Below are 13439 nucleotides of genomic sequence, written 5' to 3' on the forward strand. Positions count from 1 at the left end.
AACATAGTCTGATTGATTGCCCCCATTGGCCTCCAGACTAGATCGCTTGGGTATACTGGTACCTCATAAGTGTTGCATAGGGTCGAGAGGAAAGTACCATAGGCAACACCAGCTGTAGTATTGAATCTGCTAATGTTGCGAATGCTATAGCGAATTATTCGACCCACATCAACTTTCATTTTGGTCATGATAGCATAAACCAACAAGCAGCGCTCTCTATCAACAGTAGAAAGATGAGAGGTCGGCAATAAACGTGAACTTACAAAATAAACCCCTGCCTTCGCAATTGGATTGAGCTGCCACCTGTTCATGTCTTTGGGCTTTCCATTATGATAGTTGAACCGTGCACCTTCCACACTCAGAACTGCAGCCACAACATCATTGTCTGGCTCATCAAAATGGGCCAACTACCAATGTTCGTCCTCTTGTGCAGACAATGAAGGGAGGTCCAGTAATTGGTTAAATGAATAAGATTCCGTAGGCACCAATTTACCCCTAACAAAATTGTTCTTTTCTGCATCAAGATATGGGCAGTTGGCAAAGAATTCAAGCATCTGAGAGTAATTGGCCAGTCCCACATAGGTAGAGTCGCAGAAGAAACCCCAATTACGTCGCAATATTTAAGCTCTGATGATATCATAGGCAGGGTTTTGTACCACGGTTGCCTCATGAAGCTCAAATCCCCTTTCCCTTACCACATATTTCTTATGAATCTTTTTAAACAAGTCAGCTGCTTCCTTATTGACAAATAATTGCGTGTCATAATCAGCCGGGGGAGGTGGTGGTGGTTGTTGAGTGAGGGATGAGGAGGCTTTCTTTGAGGAGGTACCTCTCGGAGGATTTCTCTTAGGACCCATTGTGTTTTTCAATACCAGAACAAACTAAACCCCCAAATTGGTTTTCAAGAACTTGAGTACAACTTCCCCTTGGTTTCACTCCCCCAAAACTTTCTGAGTAACAAAATCAACAGCCCAACCACTAATCCCAGAAAAACAATTGACAAACCCCTTAAATGTCTCACAAGAAAAGCATAGCATAGTCCACAATACCACAATGTAATATATTCTCCAATCAAAAGCACTAGAATAGATATGAGACACTTACTTGAATGGCACAAGACTTCTTCTTTTTGTCTTTTTGGCTGATGGAAGTCTCAAGAATTGAGAGAGACAAGGAGGTTTGAGTAGGATGGCATATTGTGAAATTGAAAGTGACTGAGAATGATGGCTAATTTAGGGCTTTATACCCCAGATTGTGGACACGGGCCGCGGCATTACTTTGACCATGCCGCGGCCCGCATCAAATTTCCAGCCTAGAATGCCGCGACATCATGGTGTCCATGCCGCGGCCCGCTTCTCATTTCTGGAAAAAACTGGGTTTCAATGCCGCGACCCTCCTTAACCATGATGCGGCCCGCCCCTAGACTTCAAAATTCGTGGGCCTCTGGAACCCCCAATGCCGCGGCCCTTAAGGATTCTCCATTTTTTTTTTTTTGACATTTTTTTGATTTTTCACGTTTTTCACGATTCTAAAAGACCAAAAATAAACCAAATATCCATTGTTTACAAATACAAAAGTAAAATAAATAACAAGTAAAACATAGGGTGCCTTCTACAAGCGCTGTCGTTAACGTCATTTAGTCGGACGCTGAACCCCTCTTCAGAGAGGCTTCAGGAGGAGGATAGACTTTGCTTGATCAAAACTACCACCCAAGTAGGGCTTCAATCTCTGACCATTGACTTTAAAGGAAACACCTGAGTTGCCCCGAACTTCTGCTGCCCTAGTTGGAACTCTTTCCTAATTAAGTTCTTGTCATGCCAAGCTTTTGTTCTCTCTTTATAAATCTTGGCGTTCTCATAAGCCTCATTTATGAACTCGTCAGGTTCATTCAGTTGCAACAGCCTTCGTTCACTAGCTGCACTCCAATCAAAATTTAACTTTTTCATAGCCTAGAATGCCCTATGCTCCAATTCAACTGGTAGATGACACACTTTACCAAACACCAACCTGTAAGGAGACATGCCTATTGGTGTTTTGAATGCAGTTCTGTAAGCCCAAATCGCATCATCTAACTTTTTCGACCAATTTTTCCTCGAACTGTCAACGGTCTTCTCAAGGATGCTTTTGATTTCTCTGTTTGAAACTTCAGCTTGCCCATTTGATTGAGGATGGTAAGGCAAAGCTTTTCGATGATATACTCCATAACGAGCTAGCAATGCATCAAGTTGTTTATTCACAAAGTGTTTCCCTTCATCACTAATCAGAGCTCGGGGAGTGCCAAATCTAGTAAAAATATGTTTATGCAGAAAATTAAGCACAGTTTTACCGTCATTGGCTCTAGTTGCTGCAGCCTCCACCCATTTAGATACATAATCCACTGCCAGTAGAATATATTCATTGTTGTAAGATGGTGGAAAAGGCCCCATGAAATCGATGCCCCATACATCAAACAGTTCCACTTCAAGAATCCCCTATAAAGGCATTTCATTTCTCCTCGAGATATTACCAGTTCGCTGACATCTATCATAAGCCATGACAAAAACATTGGCATCCTTGAATAATGAAGGCCAATAGAAACCACTTTGTAATACCTTGGCCGCCGTTCTTGATGCTCCAAAGTGCCCTCCGCATTGTTGAGTGTGACAGTGATTAAGAATGGACTGCATCTCTTCTTCAGGAACACACCTTCTGATAATCTGATCAACACAGTGCCTATAGAGAATAGGTTCCTCCCAATAGTAGTGTTTCACCTCAGAAAAGAATTTCTTTAATTGCTGCTTTGGCATTTCAGGAGGCACAATATTGGCAACCAAGAAGTTCACTATGTCAGCAAACCAAGGGACAGCTAAAGTCTCACTTACCCCAAACAACTGCTCATCAGGAAAGTGATCATTGATTTGCACCGCTATCTTATTTTCAGTCTCCTCCACCTCAAGTCTAGAGAGATGATCAGCTACCACATTCTCGCTGCCCTTCTTGTCACGAATATCCATGTCAAATTCTTGAAGTAAAAGAATCCATCTAATCAGGCGGGGCTTGGCATCTTTCTTTGACATCAAGTATTTAATGGCAGAGTGATTAGTGTAGACAATCACTTTGTTACCAATCAGATACGGTCTAAATTTATCACAAGCAAACACAATAGCTAGCAGCTCTTTTTCTGTAGTAGCATAATTTAGCTGAGCATCATTTAGAGTCCGACTAGCATAATAAATAGACCTGAATACCCTGTCAATTCGCTGTCCCAAAACTGCCCCCACTGCATAGTCACTGGCATCACACATCAACTCAAAAGGCAATTCCCAATTCAGAGCTATCACAATTGGAGCAGAAATAAGCTTTTCTTTCAAGAAATTGAAAGCCCTCAAACATTCGTCATTAAAATCAAAGACAACTCCATTCATAAGCAGATTTGAGAGAGGCTTGGATACTTTAGAGAAATCTTTTATGAATCTTCGATAAAACCCAGCTTGACCAAGAAAACTTCTAACACCTTTGACTGAAACTGGTGGAGGCAGCTTTTCAATGGTAGAAATTTTTGCTCTATCTACCTCAATTCCCTCACTTGAAATTTTATGGCCAAGAACAATCCCCTATTTCACTATAAAATGGCATTTCTCCCAATTCAACACCAGATTAGCCTTCTCAGAACGATTCAACACGTTCTCCAAGTTACCCAAACAGAGGTCAAATGATGAGCCAAAAACAGAGAAATCATCCACGAATATCTCAATACACCGGTCTACCATGTCTGAAAATATGGCCATCATGCACCGTTGAAATGTTGCAGGGGCATTGCATAGTCCAAATGGCATTCTCCTGAAAGAAAATGTGCCATAAGGACATGTAAAGGTTGTTTTCTGTTGATCCTCTGGTGCAATAGCGATCTGATGATACCCAGAATACCCATCCAAGAAACAGTAGTAGCTATGTCCTTCCAATCTATCAAGCATCTGATCAAGGAAAGGCAAAGGAAAATGATCCTTCCTTGTTTCCTTGTTGAGCTTGCGGTAGTCTATACAAATCCGCCACCCCGTTACAGTTCTTGTTGGAATGAGTTCATTGTTCTCATTTTTCACCACTGTCATACCACCCTTTTTAGGTACCACTTGCACAGGGCTTACCCATGCGCTATCAGAAATTGGGTAGATCACCCCAACATCCAACCATTTAAGAATTTGCTCCAGTACTACTTCCTTCATGGCTGGATTGAGTCTTCGCTGGGCCTCTATGGATGGCTTGCTATTCTCCTCCAATAAGATTTTATGCATCACTGTCGATGGGCTTATTCCTCTAATATCTGCCAAGGTCCACCCAATGGCCAATTTATGCTCCCTTAGAACCCTCAACAGTTTCTCCAATTCTATCTTTGACAGGTCAGCTGACACAATGACTGGTAAAGTTTCATTCTCTCCCAAATAAGCATATCGCAAGTGATCTGGGAGGACCTTTAATTCCAACTGCGGTGGCTGCTGAATGGATGTTAGCGATTTATCAGTCGCATATGCTAGTTCTTGAAACTTCTTCCAATATGGCAAGAAAGAGTTGATCTAGTTTACACAATCTCTGATCTCAGCATCATCATCATCATCGACCTCATCACCCAATAATACTGCCTCTAAAGCATCACTGCTCATCCTTCTCTTGGAGACTGCCTTTTCTATCACATCCACACTAAAGCAACTGTCACTAGCCACTGGATACTTCATAGACTTGAAGACATTAAAGACCACCTCATCTCCTTGAACTCTAAGCTTAAGCTCTTCTTTGTGAACATCAATAAGAGCTTGGCCTGTGGCTAGAAATGGCCTACCGAGAATAATTGGGACATCTGTGTCCTCCTCCATGTCCAGAACGATAAAGTCAGCTGGAAATATGAACTTATCCACCTTCACAAGAACATCCTCAATAATACCTCGTGGATGTGTCAACGATCGGTCTGCAAGATGTAAAGTGAAATTTGTTGGTTTTGCCTCCCCCAAACCAAGTCTTCTAAACACAGATAAGGGCATCAGATTGATACTCGCCCCCAGATCACATAAAGCATGTTTGCATTCAAATTTTCCAATGGTGCATTGTATGGTGAAGCTCCCCGGATCTCTCAGCTTTTGGGGTAGCTTTCTCTGTAATATCGCACTGCACTCTTCAGTGAGTGCTACAGTCTCATAGTCCTCCATCCTCATTTTCTTTGACAGAATCTCCTTCATGAATTTAACATAGCTGGGCATCTGCTCCAAGGCCTCAGCAAAAGGAATGTTTATGTGCAGCTTTTTAAACACCTCTAGAAGCTTAGAAAACTGTTTATCAAGTGTAGTCTTTCTAAGCCTCTGAGGGTATGGAACTCGAACTGGCTGCTCAATAACAACTGGCGGACTCTTTTCTGACTGCTGGTGGTCTTCAGTAACCTTTTTTGAATCAGACTGTTCACCCATCTCTTTATTCTGAACCACTGCCTGTGGAGGTCTAGGCTGCTCAGTTTGCTTCCCACTCCTCAGAGTAATTGCCTGAACTTGCTCCTTGGGGTTGACATCAGTATTACTGGGCAAATTTCCCTGTGGTCTGTTATTGAGCATATTGGCCAACTGCCCAACTTGTGTTTCCAGGTTTCTGATGGAAGATCTAGTCTCTGTCATAAACTGAGTTTGAGTATTGGTGAGGGTCAACAACGCAGCTTGCAGTTCATTAGGCCTTTCAGGTGGAGCTTGATTCATTGATTGTTGAGGCCTAGGCTGTTGTGATGACGAAGCTTGATGCATAGGTGGTTGAGGCATGTTATTCTAAAATTGGCCCTGAAACTGAGGTTGTTGGCTTTGATTATTCTTCCACGAAAAATTGGGATGATTTCGCCACCCAGGATTGTAAGTGTTGGAGAATGGATTATTGAGTGGTCTTTGAAAGTTTCCCACCGCTTGAACTTGAGCATGATCCATCGGAGTGTTATTATTCATACAGATAGGGCACTGATCGACAGAATGAGAACCACCACACATTTCACACCTCAATGCCATCTGAACCGCATTAGCAGATACAGTGCTCTGTTGTAACTGTTTCGTCAAGGAGGCTACTTATGCTGTTAGAGCAGTGATTGCATCCAGCTCATGCACCCCAGGCACCTTTCTGGCCCCTGATGATCTTTCCTCAGACCACTGATGATTGTTTGTGGCCATGTCCTCTAGCAGCTCATACGCACCAGCTGTGCTCTTGCTCATAAAAGTGCCACCCGCTGCAGCATCAATAATGGTTCTGGTTGTAGGACATAAACCATTGTAAAAATTCTGTACTAGCATCCACTGTTCAATGCCATGATGAGGACATCTTCTCAAGAGTTCCTTGAACCATTCCCAAGCTTCATACAAAGACTCTACATCATTCTGGCAAAAATTGTTGATCTCTCCCCTCAATTTAGCAGCTTTGGACGGGGGGAAGAATTTTGACAAAAATTTATGAGCTAGATCTTGCCAGGTGACAATAGAGTTTGGTTGCAGCGAGTTCAGCCAACTTTTAGCTCTGTCCCTCAGAGAAAATGGGAAAAGCCTCAGCTTAATTGCGTCATCACTCACCCCATTATATCTGAAGGTTCCACACAACTCCAGAAAATTAGACAAATGGGTGTGAGGATCTTCAGAAGGCAACCCATTAAATTGCACAGAGGACTGCACCATTTGTAGAATAGCAGGCTTGATTTCAAAGTTGTTAGCCTCTACAGGTGGTGGGCGTATACTATTTTGTACTCCCGTCAAAGTGGGCAGTACATAATCTCTCAGGCTCCTCTCAGCATTGTTCTGAGCCTGACCCCCTTGTACAACTCCAGGAATTAGAACATTCCTGCCATCCTCATCATTCTGTGCCATCTTCACAGATTTCTGGGCCTCCCTCTTGTTCTTTCTGATTTGCTTGCAAGATTTTTCAATCTCAGGATTCAAAGGAACAAGATTGTCTGCTCATCTTCTGCCACACATATACCAAAATTCACCTGAGATAGACAAATTAAGCAACTAAACAGATTAGAAACAAGAGGAATTAAAATCAAATTAGAATAAAAATTAATTAGACTGATATTGATAATTGTTTTCAGTCCCTGGCAACGACGCCAAAAACTTGTTGCGATATTTTTGCTATGCAAGTGCACACAGTCGCAATTCGTAATAAAATGGTAAAACCAAGTATCACCCTCAAGGACTGATTTATCAATTACCACTCAATTAATTTCTTATTCTATTTGATAAATTAAAATTCTTGATTTTTATAAACACAGCAAAAGAAACTATAAAGTGCAGAAACAATAATTGAAAAATAAATGGAATAACAACTAATAGTAAAACTTTTAATTTAACCACTTAATAAACAAATAGGATATTTAATCTCATTGACAATCCTCCCTATTATGCCCTAATGCAAAGTATGAGTTCTTCTTCTTTTTACCTAATTCAATTAACAAGTTGATACAGCAGCCTATAATCATACTATGAATTATAAACTCAACCTAAGTGACAATTTCCTATATTTCTATGGTAAATTGAACCACAAAGGTAGCATTAATCTCGACAACTTAATAAACAGTTACACAATTAATTCAGATACTTTCGTTCTAAATTAGAATTATGTCCAATATAACCACAGCAGATTTAAATCTCACTTCTCAGATTTTAACTTAAAAACATATGTATATGACTATAGATGGCCAATCAATAATCAATCTATAAGAACAGGTTATATGGAATTGAAGAAGATTGAAGAAGAAGAAAATTGAAATTGCATTAGTTTATACACAGGGGTTCAAGTGATTCAATTAAACATCCTAAACAGAAAATTAGTTCATAATCATAATGCTAATCACAACAAAAATTAAAGATAACATTAGGAAGAAGAAGAAAAACATGTAAAAATACTCTATGCCTTCAGCCTTCAAAACCAGAACTCCTCTCCCCGTCCGTACGTATTTTCTCTTCTCTTTTTCGCCAAATTAAAACCTAGGACTCAATTTTTAAAGAGGCGAATCGCGGCTCTATGTGCACCATGCCGCGGCCCGTGTCAAAATTTCTGGGCGAAAGCTCTTTCCATGTTGCGGCCCTATTTAGCCATGCCGCGGCCCGCATCGAAGAATTCTGGGCGAAATGCCCATCAATGCCGCGGCCCTCTCTAGCCATGCCGCGGCCCGAAGATCTCCTTCAAAACAGTGGTTCTGTTTCACCACCTAGCCGCGGCTCTATGTTGCTCATGCCGTGGCTCTTAAGGGATTTCTCAATTTTTCATCCCAAAAATTCACCAACACTTCCAAATTATGTTGAGATTCATTCTTTCTCGAAATATGATGAAAAACTTGGTTATTTCTTCCCTTTCGTTGACATTTTTTCTCCAAGTGCTCAATTCTTCCTGATATTCACAAAGACAGACAAACAAAGCATAAACTCGCACTAAATGAAAGAAAAATGAAATATAAGACTACTAAAAACATTACCTAAACCTGACAAAAACTAGACTCAACAGCTTGACTCTTGATTGCTGTCCATGGCATATATAATATCTCGAACTAGCTGAGTTCGATGTCCCACTTTAATAGGCATCCCAAAGTTTCAAGTTTTTGCAAAACCTGCTTAAAGGTTGGTCAGTTAAGACGTGAATAAAATGGGGCAGGAAGTATGGCCAAAGTTTCCTTGAAGCCAAAATGAGACAAAACATGAGCTTTTCTATCAATGGGTACTGAGATTCAACTTTGATAATTCTTTTACTTACATAATATATGGGTTTCTGCGCCCGATTTTCTTCTCGAACTAACACAACACTTACTACATTTTCTCTCTAGATGTCGGCTTTGATAGTATGGAAGGTTATGCTAGATGCACTTTCAGGTCACGAAATGCCTATTCACGTTCTTCAGTCCATTCAAACTTCTTATTTCCTCTGAGAAAGTTGTAAAATGGGAGACACTTGTTAGTGGATTTTGAAACGAAGTGTTTAAGGCTGCCACCTTTCTAGTTAGGCTTTGTACTTCCTTACGCGACCTAGGCGAAGGCATTTCTAACAACGACCTAATTTTTTATGGATTTGTATCTATCCCCCTTATGTTGACTATAAACCCCAAAAACTTTCCCGACGAAACTCCGAAAGTGCACTTCTGAGGATTCAACTTCATGTCATATTTTCTCAATATGCCAAAACATTCTTCCAGGTTGGATACATGGTGACTGGTAGTCTTTGATTTAAAGAGCATATCATCAACATACACCTCCATATTTCTCTCGATCCAGTTAGCGAACATGTTGTTGACTTAACCGTTGGTATGTAGCACCAGAATTTTTTAGCCCGAATGGCATAAATTTGTAGCAATATACGTTATGCTCATTCATGAAGCTTGTATGCTCTTGGTCTACATGGTTCATCGTGATCTAGTTATATCCAGATTACGCGTCCATGAAAGACATGAGCACGTGATCGGTTGTGGCGTCTATCAACTGATCAATTCTTGGTAGTGGGAAGCAGTCCATAGGACAAGCCTTGTTGAGATCGAAGAAATCAATACAAGTTCTCCACTTCCTGTTTGGATTTGGGACCAGCACGGGATTAGCAACCCAGATCAGGTATTTTGCTTCCCTAATAAATCCGCATTTATGTAGGCAAGCTACTTCTTCTTCTAATGCTTTAGGTCGTACTGTCCCAAAAAGACTTCATTTTTGGGACTTTGCAGGCGCATTCTTGTCCAAGTTCAGAGTATGAATTATTAGACTCAGACTAATTCCCACTATATCCTCATGCGACCAGGCGAAGACATCCAAGTTCTTCCTCAGGAATTCAACCAGCCCCTTCTTCCTTTCGGCTTCAATATTTTTTCCAACATTTACAACTCTTGAAGGTACTGCTTGATCGATATTTATCTCCTCGAGCTCTTCCATTGCTTTGAGCTTAGATCTTTCCTTGCCTACTTGAGTATCAATGTTGTTCAATTGGGCGACCTCATCATCCCCTTCTCAAGGTTCTTTCATCCCACGAGTAACTTCCATTACCCGGGACTCCTCACCTCCTACACCTATGATCATCGTTTGCTGCCCGGGTTGCGATTTTCCCTTCATAGTGATGTTGTAGCATTTTTTGGCAGTGATCTAGTCTCCTCTTATGGTGCATATCTCTGAGGCTGAGGGGAGCTTCATTGCCAGGTGTCGGATCAAGGTGATTGCCTTAAAAGCCATCAGTGCGGGTGGTCCCAAAATTGCGTTATACGCAGGTGGACAATCGATTACCACGAACTCAAGTATTTCAGAAATAGTTCATGCCTCATCTCCCAGCGTAACCACTAGTCCGACTGTCCCTATGGCCGTCATCACTTCACCTGAAAATTCATACAGAATCATTGAGGTCGCCTTTAGATCGGTTACAGGAAATCCCACATTTTCCAAGGTGGACCTAAAAAACACATTTATTGAGCTTCCATTGTCTACCAGTATCCTTCGCACCCTTCGATAGGCGAGCTGCACAGTTACCACCAGCAAGTCATTATGCAGGAATTGAACGTGGCTAGCGTCCTCTTGTGAAAATGATTTGTTGTTTTTCCAACCACTGTAGTTTTGATATCCTTTTATCCTGGACAAATTCCACAATGTTATGAGTTTTCAACTCATTTATATACCTATTTTGGGCCCCACTGCTCATGCCCGCCAAATGAGGTCCTCCAACAATAGTAGTTATATCTTCTCTTACTATTGGGGGAGGGTCAACTCGGTTCTGATCTATCTGAGCTCCAAGCTGACCTATCAGAGCTTCTGCAGCTGGATGAGAATTCTGCCCGGTAGGTTGATTGGGAGCAACCCAATTTCGGGCGTACTGGGCTAATGGTCCAACCCAAATGAGAGTCTCAATCTTATCCTTTAGCTATCACCAATCATCGGTGTTATGGCCAATGTCATTGTGGAATAGGAAAAACTTTGAGGGATCTATCTTCGCCCTCTAATGCCTTAAAGGTTTTGGCTTCTTCCACGAGAGGTGATTAGAATTGGACAAGAAGATATGCTCCCTTGTATCTGTTAGGTCAGTGTAGGTGGCATACACGGGCTTGAATTTATCCACATATTTGTTCTTTTTCGTGTCGTTCTGGTCACCCTCACCATTCCCCTTCCTCTTATTGTTTCCCACCTAGTTATTCTAGGTAATATGTTGAGCTGTAGCTGCAACACCTGTCACCGCTCCAGCAGATTGGATAGGGGCCTGGCTGGTTCCTACAACAGCAAATCCGCCTCTTCCAGGTTTATCCACTCCTGAGCTTGGGCCAAGAACTCATCTACAATTTTAACTCATTTTCTCTGGAGTTCTTGCCATAGGTCGCTTCCTACCAGGATCCCTGTCCTCATTGCCATGAGCTTGGAGCTGTCATCAGCGTCCCTAGCTCGTGCTGCAACATTGGCGAATCTACTTAGATATGCTTTCAGTCACTAGGCTTTTGTTTTACATTGGCTAAAGAGTCAGCCTCTACATGAGCTGCCTGTGAAGCTCAGAATGCTCTCTTAAACTCGGAAAACAACTTCTTCCATGAGCTTATCGAATGTTTTTTGTACTTTTTAAGCCACTGTCTGGCAGGTCCTACCAGAGTCGTGGGGGAACAGGATAAATCTTAGAATTGTGGGCCATCATCATTGTGTTGAACATCCCTGTAGAGTCCAAGAACTTTACTTAGCTAATTGTTAGTAGTATTATAGTATGTTTAGTATTATCTTTGTAACTGTGGATTTTTGGTTCAGACCGGGAATTATTTGGACACTCATAGTAGTACTTATAGATTTTCTAAGTTTAACCTATAGTTTAAGAATATTAAGTATAACCTAAGGTTTGATTAATGTGACTGATATTAAGGATTATATTTATTATATTATAAGGTTTAAACATCAACCAATAGGATTTTAAGCACATGTTATGAATGGTAATTAAGGATTAAGTATTTTGGAGGATTAAATTAAATAAGGGTAAAGTTTGAATGTTATAGGGTCAGTCAGCAGCTTTGAATACGTTGAGGGCTTAGTCAAGGCTGTTTACTCCATTCAAACTTAGCTAAAAATGTGTAATTTCGTGTTTAAATATTCAGCGTGTGCCGATATATCGCAGCTATAGGGGGCGATATATCGCAGCACGTAGATACGGAAAACACGAGACGATGCACGGTCACCTCGGGCATACTGGCCCAGGCGATATATCGCCTACAGGGGGCGATATATCACCTCCTCCAGCATATGTTCAAACGTTTTTGAATTCTTTTCCTTTCAGCCATTCAAACTCCTTCAACAGTCCAGTATCTTTTGAACGAGTCTTCAGCCTCTGCTGAACGATTATTCAAATGATTTTCACCTAAAAAGCCATTATTTTTATTAAAGTAAAATCAAGATATTTTCATTCCCAAACTCTATAAATAGGACCTAGTACCCAGCCATTATTCACCATTTGCTCTAAGTTCAGAAGCTGCTAGTGTTAAGTGAGTGTGAGAGTGTAAACACTTGGTCTGGGGAAAAACTATAAGCTTAAACATCATAAGCTTATCAAACACTTTGGGAGGTGAGTTCTATAGTATTTCGGTGGAGGTTAGATTGATCTTGCAAATCTTTGAGGTAAACCCGAAACTCTATTTCATTTATTTCATGTTATTTCCTTTCTCAAAAACCTTCTACTCAGTCCCCTAACCTCATTCTTATTTTGGTTAGGGAATCCAAGTTCTTAAGCATATAAGTCGGTAAGTATGTTTTTATGGTTTATTCTTTCCATCTCTTTCATTTCATCTCCTTTCTTTAGACTCACTCTTTCTTATGGTTTTAGGAGTGTTCCAAAAAGTCCCAACTCAGTCCATTTTATCCCGGTAACTTTGGTAAGGAAAATAGGTTAGAATCAATATGTTATGTGCTTATGTTATCTATATGTTTTATGTTATTAATGTGTTATGATATGTATATGTGTATGTTTGTAGGCTTGGGCATATGACCCATATGACTAACAAGACCCCAAAAGGGTTATGGGCATATGACCTACTTAGCTAGTAGGACCCCACTAATCCCATGGGCATATGCTTGTTTAGTCTATGGGACCCCAAGTAATAATGGCCATTATAATAAGTGTATGTTATATGTATTATGTTAAGTCTTTATGTTTTTATGAAATTATGTATATGACTTTGTGTTAGATTTTCCTTGCTGGGCATTAGGCTCACTCCTTTCTGTTTATGTGCAGGAAAATAAGCTTTAGAGGCGGTAAGATTCGTGACGCTTGGAGGATGTGTATCGATGATGGATGGAGTCAAGGGTCCGAGCATTATTCGATTCGAGGATGTAGTCTCATTTTATGTTTTCTATGGTTTTATGTGTATTTTCCGCACCAATTATGTAATGTCTTTTATTTTAAATCATCTTTTGTTTTAAAGACAATGGGATCCCATAATCCTTCTTAGTATTCTGTTTATTTGTAAATAACTC

The 13439-nt window shown here is 40.7% G+C and overlaps 1 non-coding gene across 1 annotated transcript; it reads left to right on the top strand.

Annotated features, from left to right (window-relative positions):
- The first annotated feature begins 6297 nt into the window (after window positions 1-6297).
- On the top strand, window positions 6298-6404 carry LOC133813501 (small nucleolar RNA R71). The gene has a single exon (XR_009884509.1). It is a non-coding gene; the product is annotated as a small nucleolar RNA R71 (small nucleolar RNA).
- The last annotated feature ends 7035 nt before the right edge of the window (window positions 6405-13439 follow it).

Source organism: Humulus lupulus, chromosome 1 (genome assembly GCF_963169125.1).
Source record: "Humulus lupulus chromosome 1, drHumLupu1.1, whole genome shotgun sequence".
NCBI classification, from domain to species: domain Eukaryota; kingdom Viridiplantae; phylum Streptophyta; class Magnoliopsida; order Rosales; family Cannabaceae; genus Humulus; species Humulus lupulus.